Source organism: Macrobrachium rosenbergii, chromosome 51 (genome assembly GCF_040412425.1).
Source record: "Macrobrachium rosenbergii isolate ZJJX-2024 chromosome 51, ASM4041242v1, whole genome shotgun sequence".
Lineage (NCBI taxonomy): Eukaryota > Metazoa > Arthropoda > Malacostraca > Decapoda > Palaemonidae > Macrobrachium > Macrobrachium rosenbergii.
The window spans coordinates 22,049,678-22,065,413 of NC_089791.1; the positions used below are offsets into that span (position 1 = coordinate 22,049,678).

The 15,736-nt window shown below is 39.7% G+C and overlaps 1 protein-coding gene across 1 annotated transcript in view; it reads right to left on the reverse strand.

The window, feature by feature from the left end:
• The window catches only part of LOC136833202 (integumentary mucin A.1-like), a 49,425-nt gene extending 38,747 nt beyond the window's left edge, over window positions 1-10,678 (reverse strand). Inside the window, exon 1 of the mRNA XM_067095067.1 lies at window positions 10,580-10,678. The gene's annotated coding sequence lies outside the window, so the exon portion shown is untranslated. The remainder of the gene's footprint in view (window positions 1-10,579) is intronic.
• Window positions 10,679-15,736: the final 5,058 nt, after the last annotated feature.

Consider the following 15,736-nt stretch of genomic DNA (forward strand, 5'->3'; position numbering starts at 1 on the left):
AACTAAAACAATTAGCTACTATATTGAAATGAACATAGGATAATTATTACATGACCTTTCCCCAACAGAAAAGGGAATTATCAGAAAAACAGAAACTTGATTGCATATAAAACTCTGCTGATACACCCACAAATTTTTATGAAATATACTCTACTGGTAATAATAATGGTACTTGTACCATCATTATTAGCCCATGGCCTATGCAGGCTCATAAAGATAATCCTGCCTGACCATGATTGGCTAACAATGTCACCAGAACAGATCTGCACCTCATTATTTAAAATTCACCATAATACAACACCTCTGTCAAGGTTAAGGGATGCGCCAACCACTGAATTTCGAGGAGTTATTGAATTTTCGTTATTAACAGTTTTCAACTATTATATGTCTAAATAAACATATCCCGAAGCAATAATGTTAAAACTGATATTTTTATGATAAAATAAAGTTTTATATATACTTACCCAGTAATTACTTAGCTAAGAGTTTCTACTCGAACAGCAGCTTAAATTTTGAAATTTGCGGTTGCGATTCTTTTGTTTTTGTGTAGGTGACAATACCCACCCACTTTCGGGGTAAGAGAGAGGAACAACCAAGCCAATAGACCAATTTGTCTATGCAAAAAGCCCATGCGTGGGGAGGAGAGTGGGTTCCATCCATAATTACTGGGTAAGTACAGGCAGTCCCAGGTTATTGGCGATCCAGTTTTACAGGGCTTGCCTAGCGATAAAAATTGGCAATTTTCGGCGCAAAAAATTGCCGATTTCTGCTTATCGGCGCCAATACATACCAAACAGAGGCGCAGATAACCGAAAATCAGCGCTTTTCAGTGCTGATAAGCCCTCTGATTTTCGGTTATCGGTGATTTTCGGTTATCATCACACTGTCGGAACAGAACCCCCGCCGATAACTGAGGACTGCATGTATATATAAAACATTATTTTATCATAAAAATACCATTTTTATATAAGTAACTTACCCAGTAATTACTTAGCTAATTCCACACTGAAAGGAGGTGGGGAATCGTGGACAGTAAAATAACTATTTACATATGAAAGTTAATGATCTAAACAAGGTTAACATTGAGACAATGTTTGTTGTTTCCTTGCCTGGTGAAAGAGTGGCGCAGATAATTACTGCCTCTGGTTGGCACTCACCTCGACCTGTAGAGACGTGATGGTATAGTCAGAGTTGTCTCTACGGAAGTGGGATCTTGCTGCGAAGGAGTGCTCCGAAGGCCGACAAAACATACAGCAGGAACTTTGTGACGAATGAGAATACCGAAGGTCAACAAAGCTCAGATCATTGCCCCTGCCCAGGGCGCAGTACTAAAAATCAACAAAAAATCAGTAATAGAATCACCTACACCATAAAAATTAACATGACCACTACCCAACACTAAAAAACTGGTGGGCACTCCACTGTTGTCTCCTCCAGGCTTCCCCAGAACTTGACACCACGAACAAGGCAAAGAGCTCCATGGTCACCGGTCCTAGGGTACTGCAGTTTTCGTAAATAGCTTCCATGTCCCGCAGATAGTGCATTGCAAACACCGACTTGCTTCTCTAATACACTGCTTGAAGAATGGAGGATAAGGATAGCTTGTGCTTGACACCTACTGATGTAGCAGCTGCCCTAACCTCATGAACTTTCATTTTCATGACTTTCAAATCATTTTCTTCCACTTGGGAGTGAGATTCAATAATAAGTTCCTCACAAAGAAGGAAATAGCATTCTTAGGTAAGGGTCTAGAGGGATTTTTGACTGAGCACCATAAATTAGAAAACTGCCCTCTAGTTTTCTCGGTTCAGTGCAGGTAGTACCTGAGGGCTCTCACTGGGCAAAGCACTCTTCCTTCCTCTTCCGTGCCTAAAATATCAGATGGTGAAGGAACGAGGCCAAGGGTGTGAAGGGTTCTCGTTCTTCACCAAAAATCTTAATAGGAAGGAATCGACTGTGTCTCCGTTCAAAAAGCCGATCCTTCTGTCAATTGTTTGAATTTCACTTACTCTCTTCGCAGTAGCCAGCGCTACTAGGAAAATAGTCTTCCTAGTTAAATCCCTCAGAGAGGAAGAGCGTGTGGGTTTGAAGCACTCACTTGATAACCACTTAAGCACCACATCTAGGTTCCAAGTGGAATTCTCCTCCTTTCTAGATCTGGTGGTGTTGAAAGACTTAATTAGGTCTGAAATATCCTGATTAGCAGAAATGTTGAGGCCTCTGTGACGGAAAACAGAGCTGAGCATTGCTTTGTAGCCTTTCATGGTGGAAGAGAAGTCTTCAAGAAAAGAAGAAAATCTGCTATTTGAGGGATAGATGTCTGGGAAGATGAAACTCTGTTTCTTCTGCGCCAGGTCCTAAAAAACTTCCACTTCGCCTGGTAGAGCTTGTTGGAAGAGGCATGTCTACATTTGGCAATTGCCTCCGCTGCTGATCGCGAAAAACCTTTCACTCGGACAAGTCTACTGACAGTTGAAAGCCTGTCAGGGCCAGAGTGGACAGGCCTTGATGGAAATCTTGCAGTGCGGTTGTCTGAGAAGACTTGGAAAAGCTGGGAGGAGTCTTGGAAAGTCTATGAAGAGATCCAGAAGGTCTGGGAACCATTCCTTCTGTGGCCAAAATGGAGCCACCAGAGTCATCCTTACATTGCTGTGAGCGGAATTTCTTGAGAACTTCCTTTATTATTCCGAAGGGTGGAAAAGCGTAAAGATTCAGGTTCAACCAATCTTGAATCATCACATCTGTTGCCCACGCAAGAAGGTCCGGAACAGGGGAGCAGAACAGTGATTTCAAGATGTTGCAAATAAGTCCAGGGTTGGTTGTCCCCATAATCCCCAAAGGTTGGAGCACACCTGATTGTCTAACGTCCATTCCGTCAGAAGGACTTGATTCCGGCGACTTAGTTCGTCCGCCAGGACATTGCATTTGCCTTGGATAAACCTTGTGACTAGTTGGGTTTCGTTCTGGTCTGCCCAGCACAACAGATCTCTTGCTATCTCGCACAGGGAGAGTCAGTGCGTTCCCCCTTGATGTTTTATATAGGCCAAGGCTGTGGCGTTGTCTGCATGCACTGCGACCATCTTGTTGCAGACTTCTGTTGCAAAATAACTGAGACCCAGGTGAGTCGCTTTCAATTCTCGTATGTTGATGTGAAGCTGTTTTTCCATCGAGGACCAAATTCCCGAGATTTCTCGGTTCCCAAGGAGCGCTCCCCAACCCAGATCTGACGTGTCAGAGAAGAAGCCTAGGTCTGGGTCACTGGGAAAAGAGACTCCCCTCCGTCAATCTTTCTTCTGACTTCCACCAACCCAAGTCCTCCTTTATTTCTGCTGTGATAGGAGAGGAGTGAAGATCTTGATGTACCTTCCGATCCCAGCAAGCTCTCAGGTAAAACTGTAGTGGCTTCATGTGCAGTCTCCCCAGTCTTACAAACTGCTCTAATGAGGCTAGTGTGCCTAAAAGAATGAAGGGTGGGAAAAGAGTCCACCTTCCTTAAACATTCCTCCACTCTCTCGGGGACAGCGAAGCCTGAAAACTCTGAGAGTCTATCTGAATCCCCAAATAGAGAATTCTCTGAGTGAGAATTAGTTGAGATTTCTGGAGGTTCAATAAAAGTCCTAAATCTTGAGTTGTGCAAATCATCTTCTGTAAGTCCTCCATGCATCGATCCTTCATGGGAGAGCGAAGTACTGTAGCCAGTCATCTAAATAAAGAAGGATCTTTGCCCCTGCTAGATATAGCCAACCTGCTAGGGGAACAAGTAATCGTGTAAAAACTTGTGGGGCAGTTGAGAGGCTGAAACAAAGAGCTCTGAATTGATAAACTTGGTTCCTGAAGACAAACCTGAGATATTTCGCTGAATCCTCATGAATAGGGACATGTAAATATGCATCCTGCATATCTAGGGAGATCATCCAATCCCCCTCACAGATGGAAGCAAGAACTGATTGCGTTGTTTCTCTATGAAGGCATTCAAAGCACTCACGTCTAGCACCAGTCTCTATCCCCCTGAAGACTTGGGCACTACGAAGAGTCGATTGTAAAACCCCACCAACTTGGAGTTCCTGACTAATTCTATGGCCTTCTTACTGATGAGAGAGGAAACCTCCTCTGAGAGGGCCGAATACCTCTCCGATCCTTTGGAGTAAGCCACTGGTCTGCCCCTCTCAAGCTCCATCTCTCCCAGAAGAGAAGGTGCCTCGCACCCACTGGGGCATGGAGGACTGAGGTCTCACTTGCGGGTTGAAGATTTAGTTGATGACTTCTTGATGGCTTGAGGTGTGAACCTAACTGATCCTCTGGGCCTAGATTGAGGTCTGTCTGCCCCCCGAAAGGACCTAGACAGCAGTGGAGAGGAAGTCCTGGTGGGTGCTGTGGACCAATCTCTCTGACGCTTCGTTGACGGTGTCAGAAGATCCTGTGTGGACTTCTTATGAAGGCTAGAAACAATCTCACTAACGGTTGTCTGTGGAAAAAGATGATATTTGTCTAGCGAGGAAAATAAAAGCACTGACTTTTGGGATGAAGTAACACCTTCTGATGTAAAGGAAACCCTAAGTTCCCATTTCTTGGTCACGCCCATTGTGTAAAGTGAAGCAATCTCCTGTGAACTGTCTGCACAGGAGAGAAAACCCAAAAGTTCTGACAAGTAATCAGGAGGAAGCAATGGCTCTTGAACTTTCTTGGCAAGAGCACCTATACACCAGTCCATAAAACTTAACACTTCAAAAGTCTTAAAAAGACTTTTCAGGAGGTGTCCCTCTCTTGTGTCGAAAAGAAGACCTTTGCTAATTGTAGCGTGGATCTATGGCCTGCGTCAATGAGACCAGAGTAGTGCCCCTGGGAGGAGGCAGCCACTCCCAGGGAAGGAGCTTCCCCAGTAGCATACGACAAGTAGCGAAACCTAGAAAGACAAGAAGGAGGGACACTGAAGCAAGCCTTCCCCTGTTCCCTCTTCTCGGAAAGCCAGTTCTCCACTTCACTAAGGGCCTTCTTGGATGAGGACGAGAGAACCAACTTGGGTAGTCCAGCAGTGTCTGAAGGCTGACTACTCATCATGAAAGATGAAGCTGGGGACGAAGGAGTTGCAGGCGAGAAGAATTCGGAGAAGTTCTGGGGTAAAAACTTCAGAAGTGACGTGTAAGGAGTAGCTGGAGAATCTTGATCTAAATCCTCTTCTTCACACGAAACCGGAGACAAGGGAGCATCCAATGGAGGTGCCTTAGCAGTGGATGGTCCGTGAAGAAGTTGCAGAATGTTATCCAACTTGCACTGAAGTGGAGCTAAAGCTGGATCCAAACTTGAAGCAGACTGACAATTCGTCGCCGAACTAGATGAAGCTGGGCTTGAAGCTTAGATGCCGAACTAGATGAAGCTGGGCTTGAAGCTTAGATGCCAATGTTAAAACATTGGTTGGTTCCCCCGTAGCACTGGCGGCAGGAGGAGGAGACAATGCACTACGATGAGTTGGAGTTCTAACTCGAGCGGCAGCGTCAGGGAAATCGGGCACTACAGGGCGCTCGAGCGCTTCAGGCAGCTCGGGCGTTACAGGCAGTTCAGGCACTACAGGCAGTTCGGGTGCTTCAGGAACTTAGCCGACTCAGGGCGATTAATTGAAGGCAGGCGTTCAGGTAATATACGGTGCTTGGCCGCTACTGGGCGCTCGTTCAAATCTGGGAGCTTAGACGAAGAACTTCGTTGTACACTAGAAGTGGGGCGCTTGGAATCAGAAAGAAGACACTTCGTAGATGAAGAGGAGTGACTCAAAGCATTCCTGGCGTCCAGGATAGGAGAAATGTTCAAGGCTGTCCCACTTAATGCAAGAGGGTTGAGGACTACGAGGAGGCTCCCTCAACCTTTTGCTGGGAAGTCGAGGAGCTAGATCCTTGGAAGAAGAACGCCTCTTCAAGGGACGAAACTCATTGGGAAAGTGCCACTGGTGCCTACGGTACAGTGAAGAATCTCCCAAACTAGATGAGAGCTGATGCACGTCCAAGACGCCTTTCCAGCGCCTGTTTCTTGATGCAACCTGGGATGCAACAGGTTGGTCCGAGGTGGCGACTGCTCGTGGGCAGACCCCACTGACCTCCCTTGGGCCAACGGTATGCCTCCTCCCTGGTTCAAGGGGGTATGGCAGTGACTGATGCCTGGGAGAATCAGCAGGACAAACAGCTACCTTCTCCACTAACACTTCACTTTCACTTTTCTTCTCAAACTTATCCATAAGGACACGCATCGATGCCCCTAATTGGGCCACTATACCTACCACCATATTAATTCTCTGTTCAAATTTATTTTCCATGCTGGCAAAGCGATCGGGCTCAGAAGTGTGAAAATCAGAAGCAGGAGCAGGTGGTCTAGGAGTATTTATTGATGCAGGGGAAACAGGAACGACAGGAGGAGATACAGTAGGAATAATTACATCATTAGATTTAGGAATCGTTTGACTAGCTAATTTCTTGCAGGCTTTAGCAGCTGCCTTCCTCTTGCGATCTCTCTCTAATTTATTCAAGTGAGAAATCAAAGTCTTCCATTTATGTTTGTCCCAATCCTTGCATTCGTCGCCTGTCAAATCAATGGTATAAACTTGCCCTCTGCAATTTGTGTGCAGGGTGTGAGAGTCATAGGTAATTTTCCTCAACTGGGTATTGCAGCCTTTGCTGCAATACCGGAAACTGGAAGAGCTAGTGTCTGACATACTAACTAGCCAAAAAGTCATAATCAGTAACAAAAAACCAATCAAGAGAAAACAATGCCGAAAAGGCTACCATACAAAGAATACTTCACTGGATGGGAAGAAAAAACAATTGTCAAAACCAAGCTGCTTAGTCAACACGATGTGTGAACGATACCAGTGGCAGAAACAAATTGGTCTATTAGCTTAGTTGTTCCTCTCTCTTACCCCGAAAGTGGGTGGGGTCTTGTCACCTACACAAAAACAAAAGAACCACTACTGTGAATTTCAAAATTTAAGCTGCCATTCGAGTAGAAACTCTCAGCTAAGTAATTACTGGGTAAGTTACTTATATAAAAAAATTTTAGATTGGTTTATTGACAATTTTGTTCATTGCTGGTATGGCAGGCACCATGAACGACAAATTGTAAAAAAAAAAAAAACTTGAAAAAAGGTCTGTATGACTCTAAGTCTGGTTAGGTGGAAGGATTTATACACTGTTTTGGACTGTTTTATGTGTAAATAAACATATCTTGAAGATATATTGCTAAAAAAAATGTTTAGATTGGTTCATGGACAATTAACTGCAAAAACTTGTAAAAATGTTTGTATGACTCTAAGTCTGGTTGGGTGAAAGGAGTTATACACTGTTGTGGACTGTTTTATGTGTAAATAAACATATCTTGAAGATATATTGCTCAAAAGAAATGTTTACATTGGTTCATAAATAATTTTGTTCATCACTTGTACAGCACTGTGAATGACAAATTGTGAAAAAAGCATGTAAAAGTGTCAACAATATTTATCAAAAAATAACTGTCACCCACTAAAATATCCCATTCTCTCTAGCGGCAGTGTCATACAGAAAACAGATTATAATGATATATGGATAACTCACTCAAGATCTCCTGATCGTCTCAGGATTCTCTTGAAAGTCCTAAAATTTATTTGTTTTCCTGTTTTCTCAAAACTTACTTTTTTAAAAAATAAATGCTTATTCCTCCAAGGAGACTGAACCAAATTCAATGAAACTTTTACCAGAGGACTGCAGAACTGATATGAAGTCTCTGTACAAAATGATTACATGATTACTCCCCAAATATCTGCACCTCTTAAAGAATGATGTAACATCTTTTAGGAAACTGAGTTTGATAGTTTATCTTTAGAGAAATGATTAGCATATAGTTGCTTCTGTTCTTGAAATATATATTGTTCAAATTCTTTCCCATAGTCTCTTCTCCTCTGATTCAAATCACTTGAATGTTTACATATACCAATCCATGATGTGCACAACTATTCATTAAAAATTTTGTTTTTCTACACTCACTCTTCCAAAATGCCAGTCCCTCATGATTGTTGGCTTTCCATGAAGCAGGCATAGTTTCTTTCAAAAAAATACAGTAATAACTTACAACTGAAGAGTAACCTCTCTGTTCTCATATGATAGAAAATCTCTGTTGAAGATGTTTGAATGTCAGGACAGTTTAAGCTGCTGCTTACAACCCCTAAGTTAAAAAGGGCTTCAACATTCAACTAAGCACTGGTTACACCATTTATGAAAGATTAGGTTCAGATTCCTGTAGCAATAACCAAAATTATTGCTTATATATTATTTCAGACTATTAAAATTTCTGGACTAATTTTTTCAAGATATTCAAGCTGCAGTAAAAATCACTGTAAGGGATTGCTTTACTCATTCTCATTATGTATGCAATAAAAGCAATGATACAGAAATTACAGACGTGACAAAATTTACTTGCCAACAATTTTGCAACTCATTTGCAGACATTATGACCAACGTTTTTCAAGGCCAGCCAAGGTTATATGTCAAACATAAAAAGCATTGAAATGAATATGCTTACTAGCAAATGTAAACTAAAATTAATTTAATTATAGCTTTACCTAGGGTGCCAGATTCTACTTGGCTAAAAAAGCAAGACACTGTTAATTATAAGGATAAATTCTAACCTTACCTATTCTAGGATGCCAGATGCTACCTGGCTAGGAGTGTGGGTAGTACAAAACCTCTCTGGAAACCTATGGCGCCTTGGCTAAAAATTGTAGCACTGGTAAATATTGGGATATCTACATCCCAACCTTAACTAGTGCACTGAGTCTGCATACTTGAACCCACCTCTAAAACTATGTTATTCCAATGATATTCTTGTATCCTTAAAAACTTTTGATAATTATATGGCTCTCTGGATGTTACTAACAAAGTGAGTGAAAGAGGCTGACTGAACTATTAAATCTACCAGCCCATCTTAACAAATCATACTCATTGGGATTTGTGACTCTTAAATTTATCAAAAGTTTTATATATTACAACTGACATTTTTTATGTCCAGCCAAACATAAAAGGCATTAGAGTGAAAATGCCTCCTACCAAATGTAAATTACCTGTAAAAAAATTCAACTATAACTTTTGAAAGATTGTTCATTTCCACTACTGACATTTTCAGTGTAACTGTCAGTCTCTCACTAAACAGCATGGAAGGAAAATTATACATAATTATAAATATGCACAAAAAATTAGTCATAAAATTTTTTTTAAAAATGCAGAACGGCAGACAGTTGTTGCTTGAGGAAAAACTGGAGATGAAAACAGACCAAGAACTACTAACATCATTACTTTTTAAATTCTGAACTAATCCAGCAATGGAAACTGGCTATAGCAAAAAGCACTTTACCCCAGACAACAGATATTTCAGACAAGGTCTTTGGTCCTGGTTTCCATTTTAGGCAACACTAACTTATCCTCAAAGACAGCCTAATCAATAGGGATACATCATAACCTAACCTATCCTAAGCATCCCCACCCAGATTCCCCTAGGGGAGGGGGGAGGTCTTTATTCCTCTTGAAATGTCTCTTGAGAATAATTTAACCTTGAATGCGATAGAGGCCAAGGTCAATATACGTTTTTAATGATCTGCCTAAAACCAACACCCTCAGCCATTGGCAAGACATCTAATGTACACAAAAAGAACAGGGAATAGAGCAGTCCATAGCTACTCTTCACATCAATATTGAACTTTGACAAATTTTTAATTATGCCAAAAAAAAAGTTAAATCTATGACTGAATAACTGACTAGGCAATGAAATTTTTGGAGGTTTAAGACATTTTACTCTACACTATTTTTTGACTGGAAGACAGCATCAACAGATATAACCATAGCAAGCTATTCTACACACTAGCCACATTTTGAAGTTTTAGCCTAACTAACCATAACTTTTACCTATTAGCATACTTTAATGGGACAGCCTAGACGAAGCAAGCATGAGTTTCTGGTGCATGCAGTCTATTCACTCAAGAAGTCAGCAATGAACTTTCAAGAGTATCAGGTGAACTTACACAGATATTAGAAAAACCAATGAAGCTTACAAAAATGACAAAAGCCATCCTAGTTAACCTGTGAATATTACATTATTCAATAAGTTGTCTTCACATTCTATATGGAAAAAAAAATCACCCAGAACATCATGTTTTGACCAATGTTGTTACTCAGTTAGATGTTGGAGAGAAATGAATTTATAATAGTATTTCCATATATCTTGTCAGGCTATGGGTAGGTTAGTGGAATAACTATGTTGGTTTAACGGTCAGATTTCGTTGGATACACTTAACATGACTAACTGATGTACAAATACCTTAATCACGGCCATGAATTCTCTTTTCCCTCATTCTATTTGAAAATCTCCGATTAGTTTGACCTCGTATGGCCTATTGTTGTCTTAAACTAGCCTATCAAGGGCTTGCTCGGCTGATCATGTGTGACCTGTAGCTCAGTGTAAACGTCAAATTTAAAACATATCTAACGCAAACACGCCCTTCATTCAAAAACATCCTTACAAAATCATTACAACGGATGAATAAAATAAAATCTAACGTGCCCTCAAACCTTACCTTTTGTGAAGGTGCCTCCCCCAATGGTTTGTTTACGTTCGCGCCGCTGTCGTCTGCTCCTATACGTCAGTTATGGTAATTATCAGCAATGATTATGGGCTCGACATCTATTAGATTATATGGATGACATATAAACTTCAAAAAATATTATATACGCGTCAATTTTTAAGAAAATAGCATAAATAATATTAATAAAATTATTTATTGACATGTAATGCTGTTTTTTGGTCAAATTATCGAGAAATATTTGCAATGCTGTCATCATAGATGTATAGCCCTTAGTATAAAGATAATGATCCAAACATAAGAGATAACACGTTCTCGGCATCGAAACCTTTTACGGCAAACTTTCGACTCCACCACAAGGGGATCCGATTTCTGTAGTGTTTTGGCCATCAAGTACCCAAATTTTGCCTCTTGCCACCAATATCTCACAGTTTCAACTGTTGCATTTGGTTTTATTTAGCCCGTACCCCAGGGACGCAAGTTTTATGAAGGCAGTTAACGGTTTCCATGTCGTATTTGTTCCTTGACGCACCGCAAAGTAGCACAGTGACAGTAGCACAGGCTCGTAGGCCCTAGCAAAGCTAGGCCTAGAACATTGAATCTGAACTTTTTTTTAGACCCCCTTGACATAAAATTAGGCCTAGTTTCATCACTTGGGTTTACCGCTAAGACCATCGAGGAATAAAGCGCGTGCCTTTATCTACTCTCCTACCAGGTATGTTCAGTGCAGAACTAATGTCGAGTAGCTCTAGCTAGTGTAGGCCTAGGTTAGGCTGAGCGGTTCGAGGCAGGGCCTCCAATAGGCCTAGGTACTGTAGGCTGTTGTACCGTAAGCCTATTCTAGGCCAGTCTGTGTAGTCTCAGCCACTTTAGTACGACTTTAGAGAAGAGTAGACTTTGCTAAGCGAGACCTCCTAGGCCTAAGCTGTTAGGCCTGCATCCTACCCCCTCATAAAACTAAGGGTTCTAGGCCTATAGGCTGTTGAAGTTTGTGGACTATGCTATTGGACACTGACTAAGGTTAAGGTAGGCTTTGCTATCCTGTGCATGTTTAACGTGCTGAATGTAGTGTAGTTTGTAGTTGTTTAGGGTAGCTTAGAGTAGTCTAGGCTAGGCCTATATGAAACAATGTAAGCTTAGCCTACAACCTGTTTAGCCCTGATTGACAGATTAGGCTAGGCAGAGCAATTTCAGAATGACGGGATAAGGTTCTGTTGGGGGAAAATCTAGAGAATAAAGCCCTAAAGTATTAAGATTTTGCATTGTAGAGTTAAAATTGCATAAAAAATAGCTTAGTAGTTGTCCCATCATTTTACATTCTTGACGTTCCTGTAGTGTTCGATTGTAGGTTGATGGGTCTAAACTCCAAAATGGTAATAACAGGTAATTTTTTACATCTTTCTATTAAAGTCATGAAAATCGTTTTAGGGACCTTGCCCTTTCATTCTACATACTTGACAATAACGCATTAATAGCTCAAAGGAGCAAAGTTTCCATTTGAAAAGTGTCATGATGCTAACATCGTACATCCATAATTGGACTGATAACATATAAAAGAATGAACTGTAATACATTACAGTTGACAAAAAATAATAGGACACATGATTCAACATTACACTTGCACAGCTCTGAAGTGACATCATGAATTACACAAATCACTGTGGATTGGGAGACCTGTTGGGACAGGCATAAGGCAGAGCAAAAATCGAACATGATGTCACATTGTAAACAATGAAAACAGAAAGTGACCCATATCCAAGTTATTACTCATTGTTGAGGATTTTGCATAAAGGGAAAAAAATCTCATATTCTAGGGAAAGCTCATGAAATTATGCATCAGCATACTGTACTGTATTAATGTCACATTTTGAAATTCAGCTAAGGTTTGCAAAAACAAATTTCAAATAGGCATAGGTGTTATATGACTAATTAAGTAAGATTATTGTTTTTTCAGAATTCTGTTGATAGTCTTTGGCTGAAATTATAGAAAATAATCATCTTGAGTTGGCAATTTTTTTTTAACCAGAACCAATTTTCACAATAAAATTAGCATATTTCTGGTTGATTATAATGAGAAAATGTAAATATTAGGGTAATTTGTCAGAAATACTATAGCGTAAAGCCTTCACTATATTCTTACTCCCCTGACCTAATGAAACCTTGGGACCCACATACATTTGTGAGACAAGTTATATATACTCTTTAAAAGTTATATTTTTTTAGAAGCAACATAGTGCTCATAGAAATAGTTCAAATTCATGTTCCCTCATTCTGGTTGTAACTTGCTTATGCCTAGCTATTTGAAGTTCCTCTGAACATGAATGATTGGGCAAATGCTCATTTTTCCAGGGTGAAATGATAATCTTATCTGGACATAGACCTACTTGGTAGCATAACATTATCTTTTTTGCTGTTAAGCTTGCCTTTGATAGCAAGAGGCTGTATTGTATAGCCAAGCATAATTAGTTTCTTCAGAATTCTTCACTTCGTATTTTAAGAAACTGCTAACCAAAACAGTTTCATCTGTTTTGATTAATGTATTCATTCATTCATTCAGTTTTTGTTAATGTATTAATTTTTTAAGGTGATGCCATTATAATTAATGGTGGTATTATTATGTATAATCACAGTACTGTACTTCCAACTTTTTTTTTCATGGAATAGCTAAGTGTACATTAGTTTAAGGCAGTCATTTTCTTTATCATTCCATCCAAAATCAGTACAGAATTTGATATGAGTAGTAAGGGTTTCATTTTATGATTTTCAGTTTCTTATTCTATCATGAATTTGAAGTTGGATAGGCAGTGGTTTATTTGTCATGGAAATTTTTGTGGATATGAGAAACATTTTGCCCAACAGGAAATTAAATTTGTAAGTTACCATTTGGCAGACTAAATAAGCTTCTTGTGTTAAACTAAAGTCAGTATGTTTTTCTAGGCAGCCCTAGAAGTTCTGCAGTTATCTGTGACACCTTAATGCCTTTACCATTTGAAGTTGAGAAATTATTTCTGATATTTTAAGGTAAGTGTCTCACATTATATGAATGAATGAGGACTAGATCTCATTTTCAGTGTGAGACCAATATTTTTTTTTATCTGCTTACTTGAAGTGATAATCTGTGACAAACTTTTTATTGACTCTGTCAATTTGGGATAATTAAAATTTGAACTCATCTCTAAAAGGACTTTCAGCTCTAATTTCATTAGTTTAAGTTGGTGTGATGTAGTTCTGAACTAGGTCATTAGGAATTTTAGTTTTTTATGGTTATAAATGATTATGATGTTAATGAAAGGGATGCTTGGGAGGTAGAAAAATTAAGCAAAGATACAGCATCTTATGGTTCTTGTGGTCTCACAGAGGATTGAAATGTCAGATAGCACTCAGATGGCTGGGGCATCAACAGTCAGATTGGTGTCCTTATGGTAAATGATATCCTTTTTCCCTAAAGAAAATATCTTTTTACTATGGTTATCTTTGTCTTTGATCTGGGTAGCCTAGTAGAATTCGAATGAGTTATTTATGGTACTGTCTGGCTCCTCTGAGAATTTACATTAGCATAATATATACAAAATATCATGTTAGATCTCAAAGTAGTTATAGTAGTTGGTTATGGTGACCAGGGTTTCTTTAAAATATGTAGATACAACCATGTCATCTGAATATTCATTTCATTAAGTTTGTAGCTTTTGATGTTGCAGATGGCAGAGTATTTTGGATTATTCTTAAATAGTTCACTATTTGTTTCCGTCTGATGGTTAAATGATGTGGTAAGGAAGAGGTGCAGTTCTGAGTTGTTCACTTGCAGATTACATGAATTTTAATGTTCAGTTCAGGGTATATTCTACTTGATTTGTCTGTGTGTGAGGATGTTCTGTAAATAGCTTCTAGTGAGGCTGGGTTGTCATGCTGAAAGGGACCCAGTTAGTAACCCTATTCTTTACTTACTCATGTGAAGTATTTTACTTCTTATTCTTCTGGGCCAGTGGCGGTGGCTAATGAAACTTTGCTGAAGAAATAAGTAACTTGTTAGATTGTCTGCCTGTGAAAATTGTGAAATATCACCCATAACCTTCTGTGAAAGGGGAAGGAGTATTGCTCCTGTTGATATCAGAGAAATGGAAATACTGGTATGTTTAATTCGTGTTAGTATCAAGAGAGCTTTCCTTATATTCTGGTGCTAGGAGTACAAGGAAAGTTAATCCATCAAGATGACAATACATTGTGCTACACGAATCTTTTTTCATAAGCACTAATGTACCTTTATTCCTTTAGGAAATTGATCTGGTAATGTCCTTGTTTAAGTCTTTTTGGTCAAATTGTCCCTTGTCCCTTGTCCCTGCCATGGTTTCGTGCAGTAATGGCTTGTCAGCATAAGCATATGGTTATTGTCATTAGGCTTTACTGTCTGGTGATGATGAAAATGCTTGCAAACGGCTTCCAAGATGTGAGGTTGACTAGGGAACCCTGCCTGGAAATCGGGCCATTATCCTACCAAAAGAGTACTTAACCAAAACATATAGCGGATAGCAGAAACTGACAGAGGGGTGCAAAGATCAGCATGGTGTAAGTTTCATGTGTTGTCAGTGTCCGAGATATTTCAGGACACTTACAGTTTAAGACATTTAGTAATGAAATGGCTTCTGCTCCAGGGTTCTCTTTTCTGGTAAGTAGATACCATCAGACATTCACTAAATTATTTAATAAAAATGTGCTTCCATTTGTTTTAATGTAAGGATGCTGACCTAGTGGTACTGTACTGTGTTTATGTGGTTTTTGGTTGACACTTTGGCACTATAAGGGAAGAAGCAGGAGTGTTTTTTTTTAGCATATTTCAGCCAAGTTTACTTATTCATACCTAAAAACAGCCAGTCTCAGATTTGGGATTTTTCGTTGGAGTTATTGAACCATCACATCCTCATGACAGATTTCCGTATCTTTATTCAAGTAATATTATGTTACTTGCATAATGCTTTGATGTGCCGCCTTCTCTAATGCCAAAAGCTTTATATTTAATGTCATTAGTAAGCTTTATTTTTCTATTCATATTTTAGGATGATAATTATTCTTAAGAATATGGTTAAGAGCTAAGTGCATCTCCTGCTATGGTTTTACGGCGCTCCACAGTCAGAGCAGTTTTCTCGCTCGAATTTC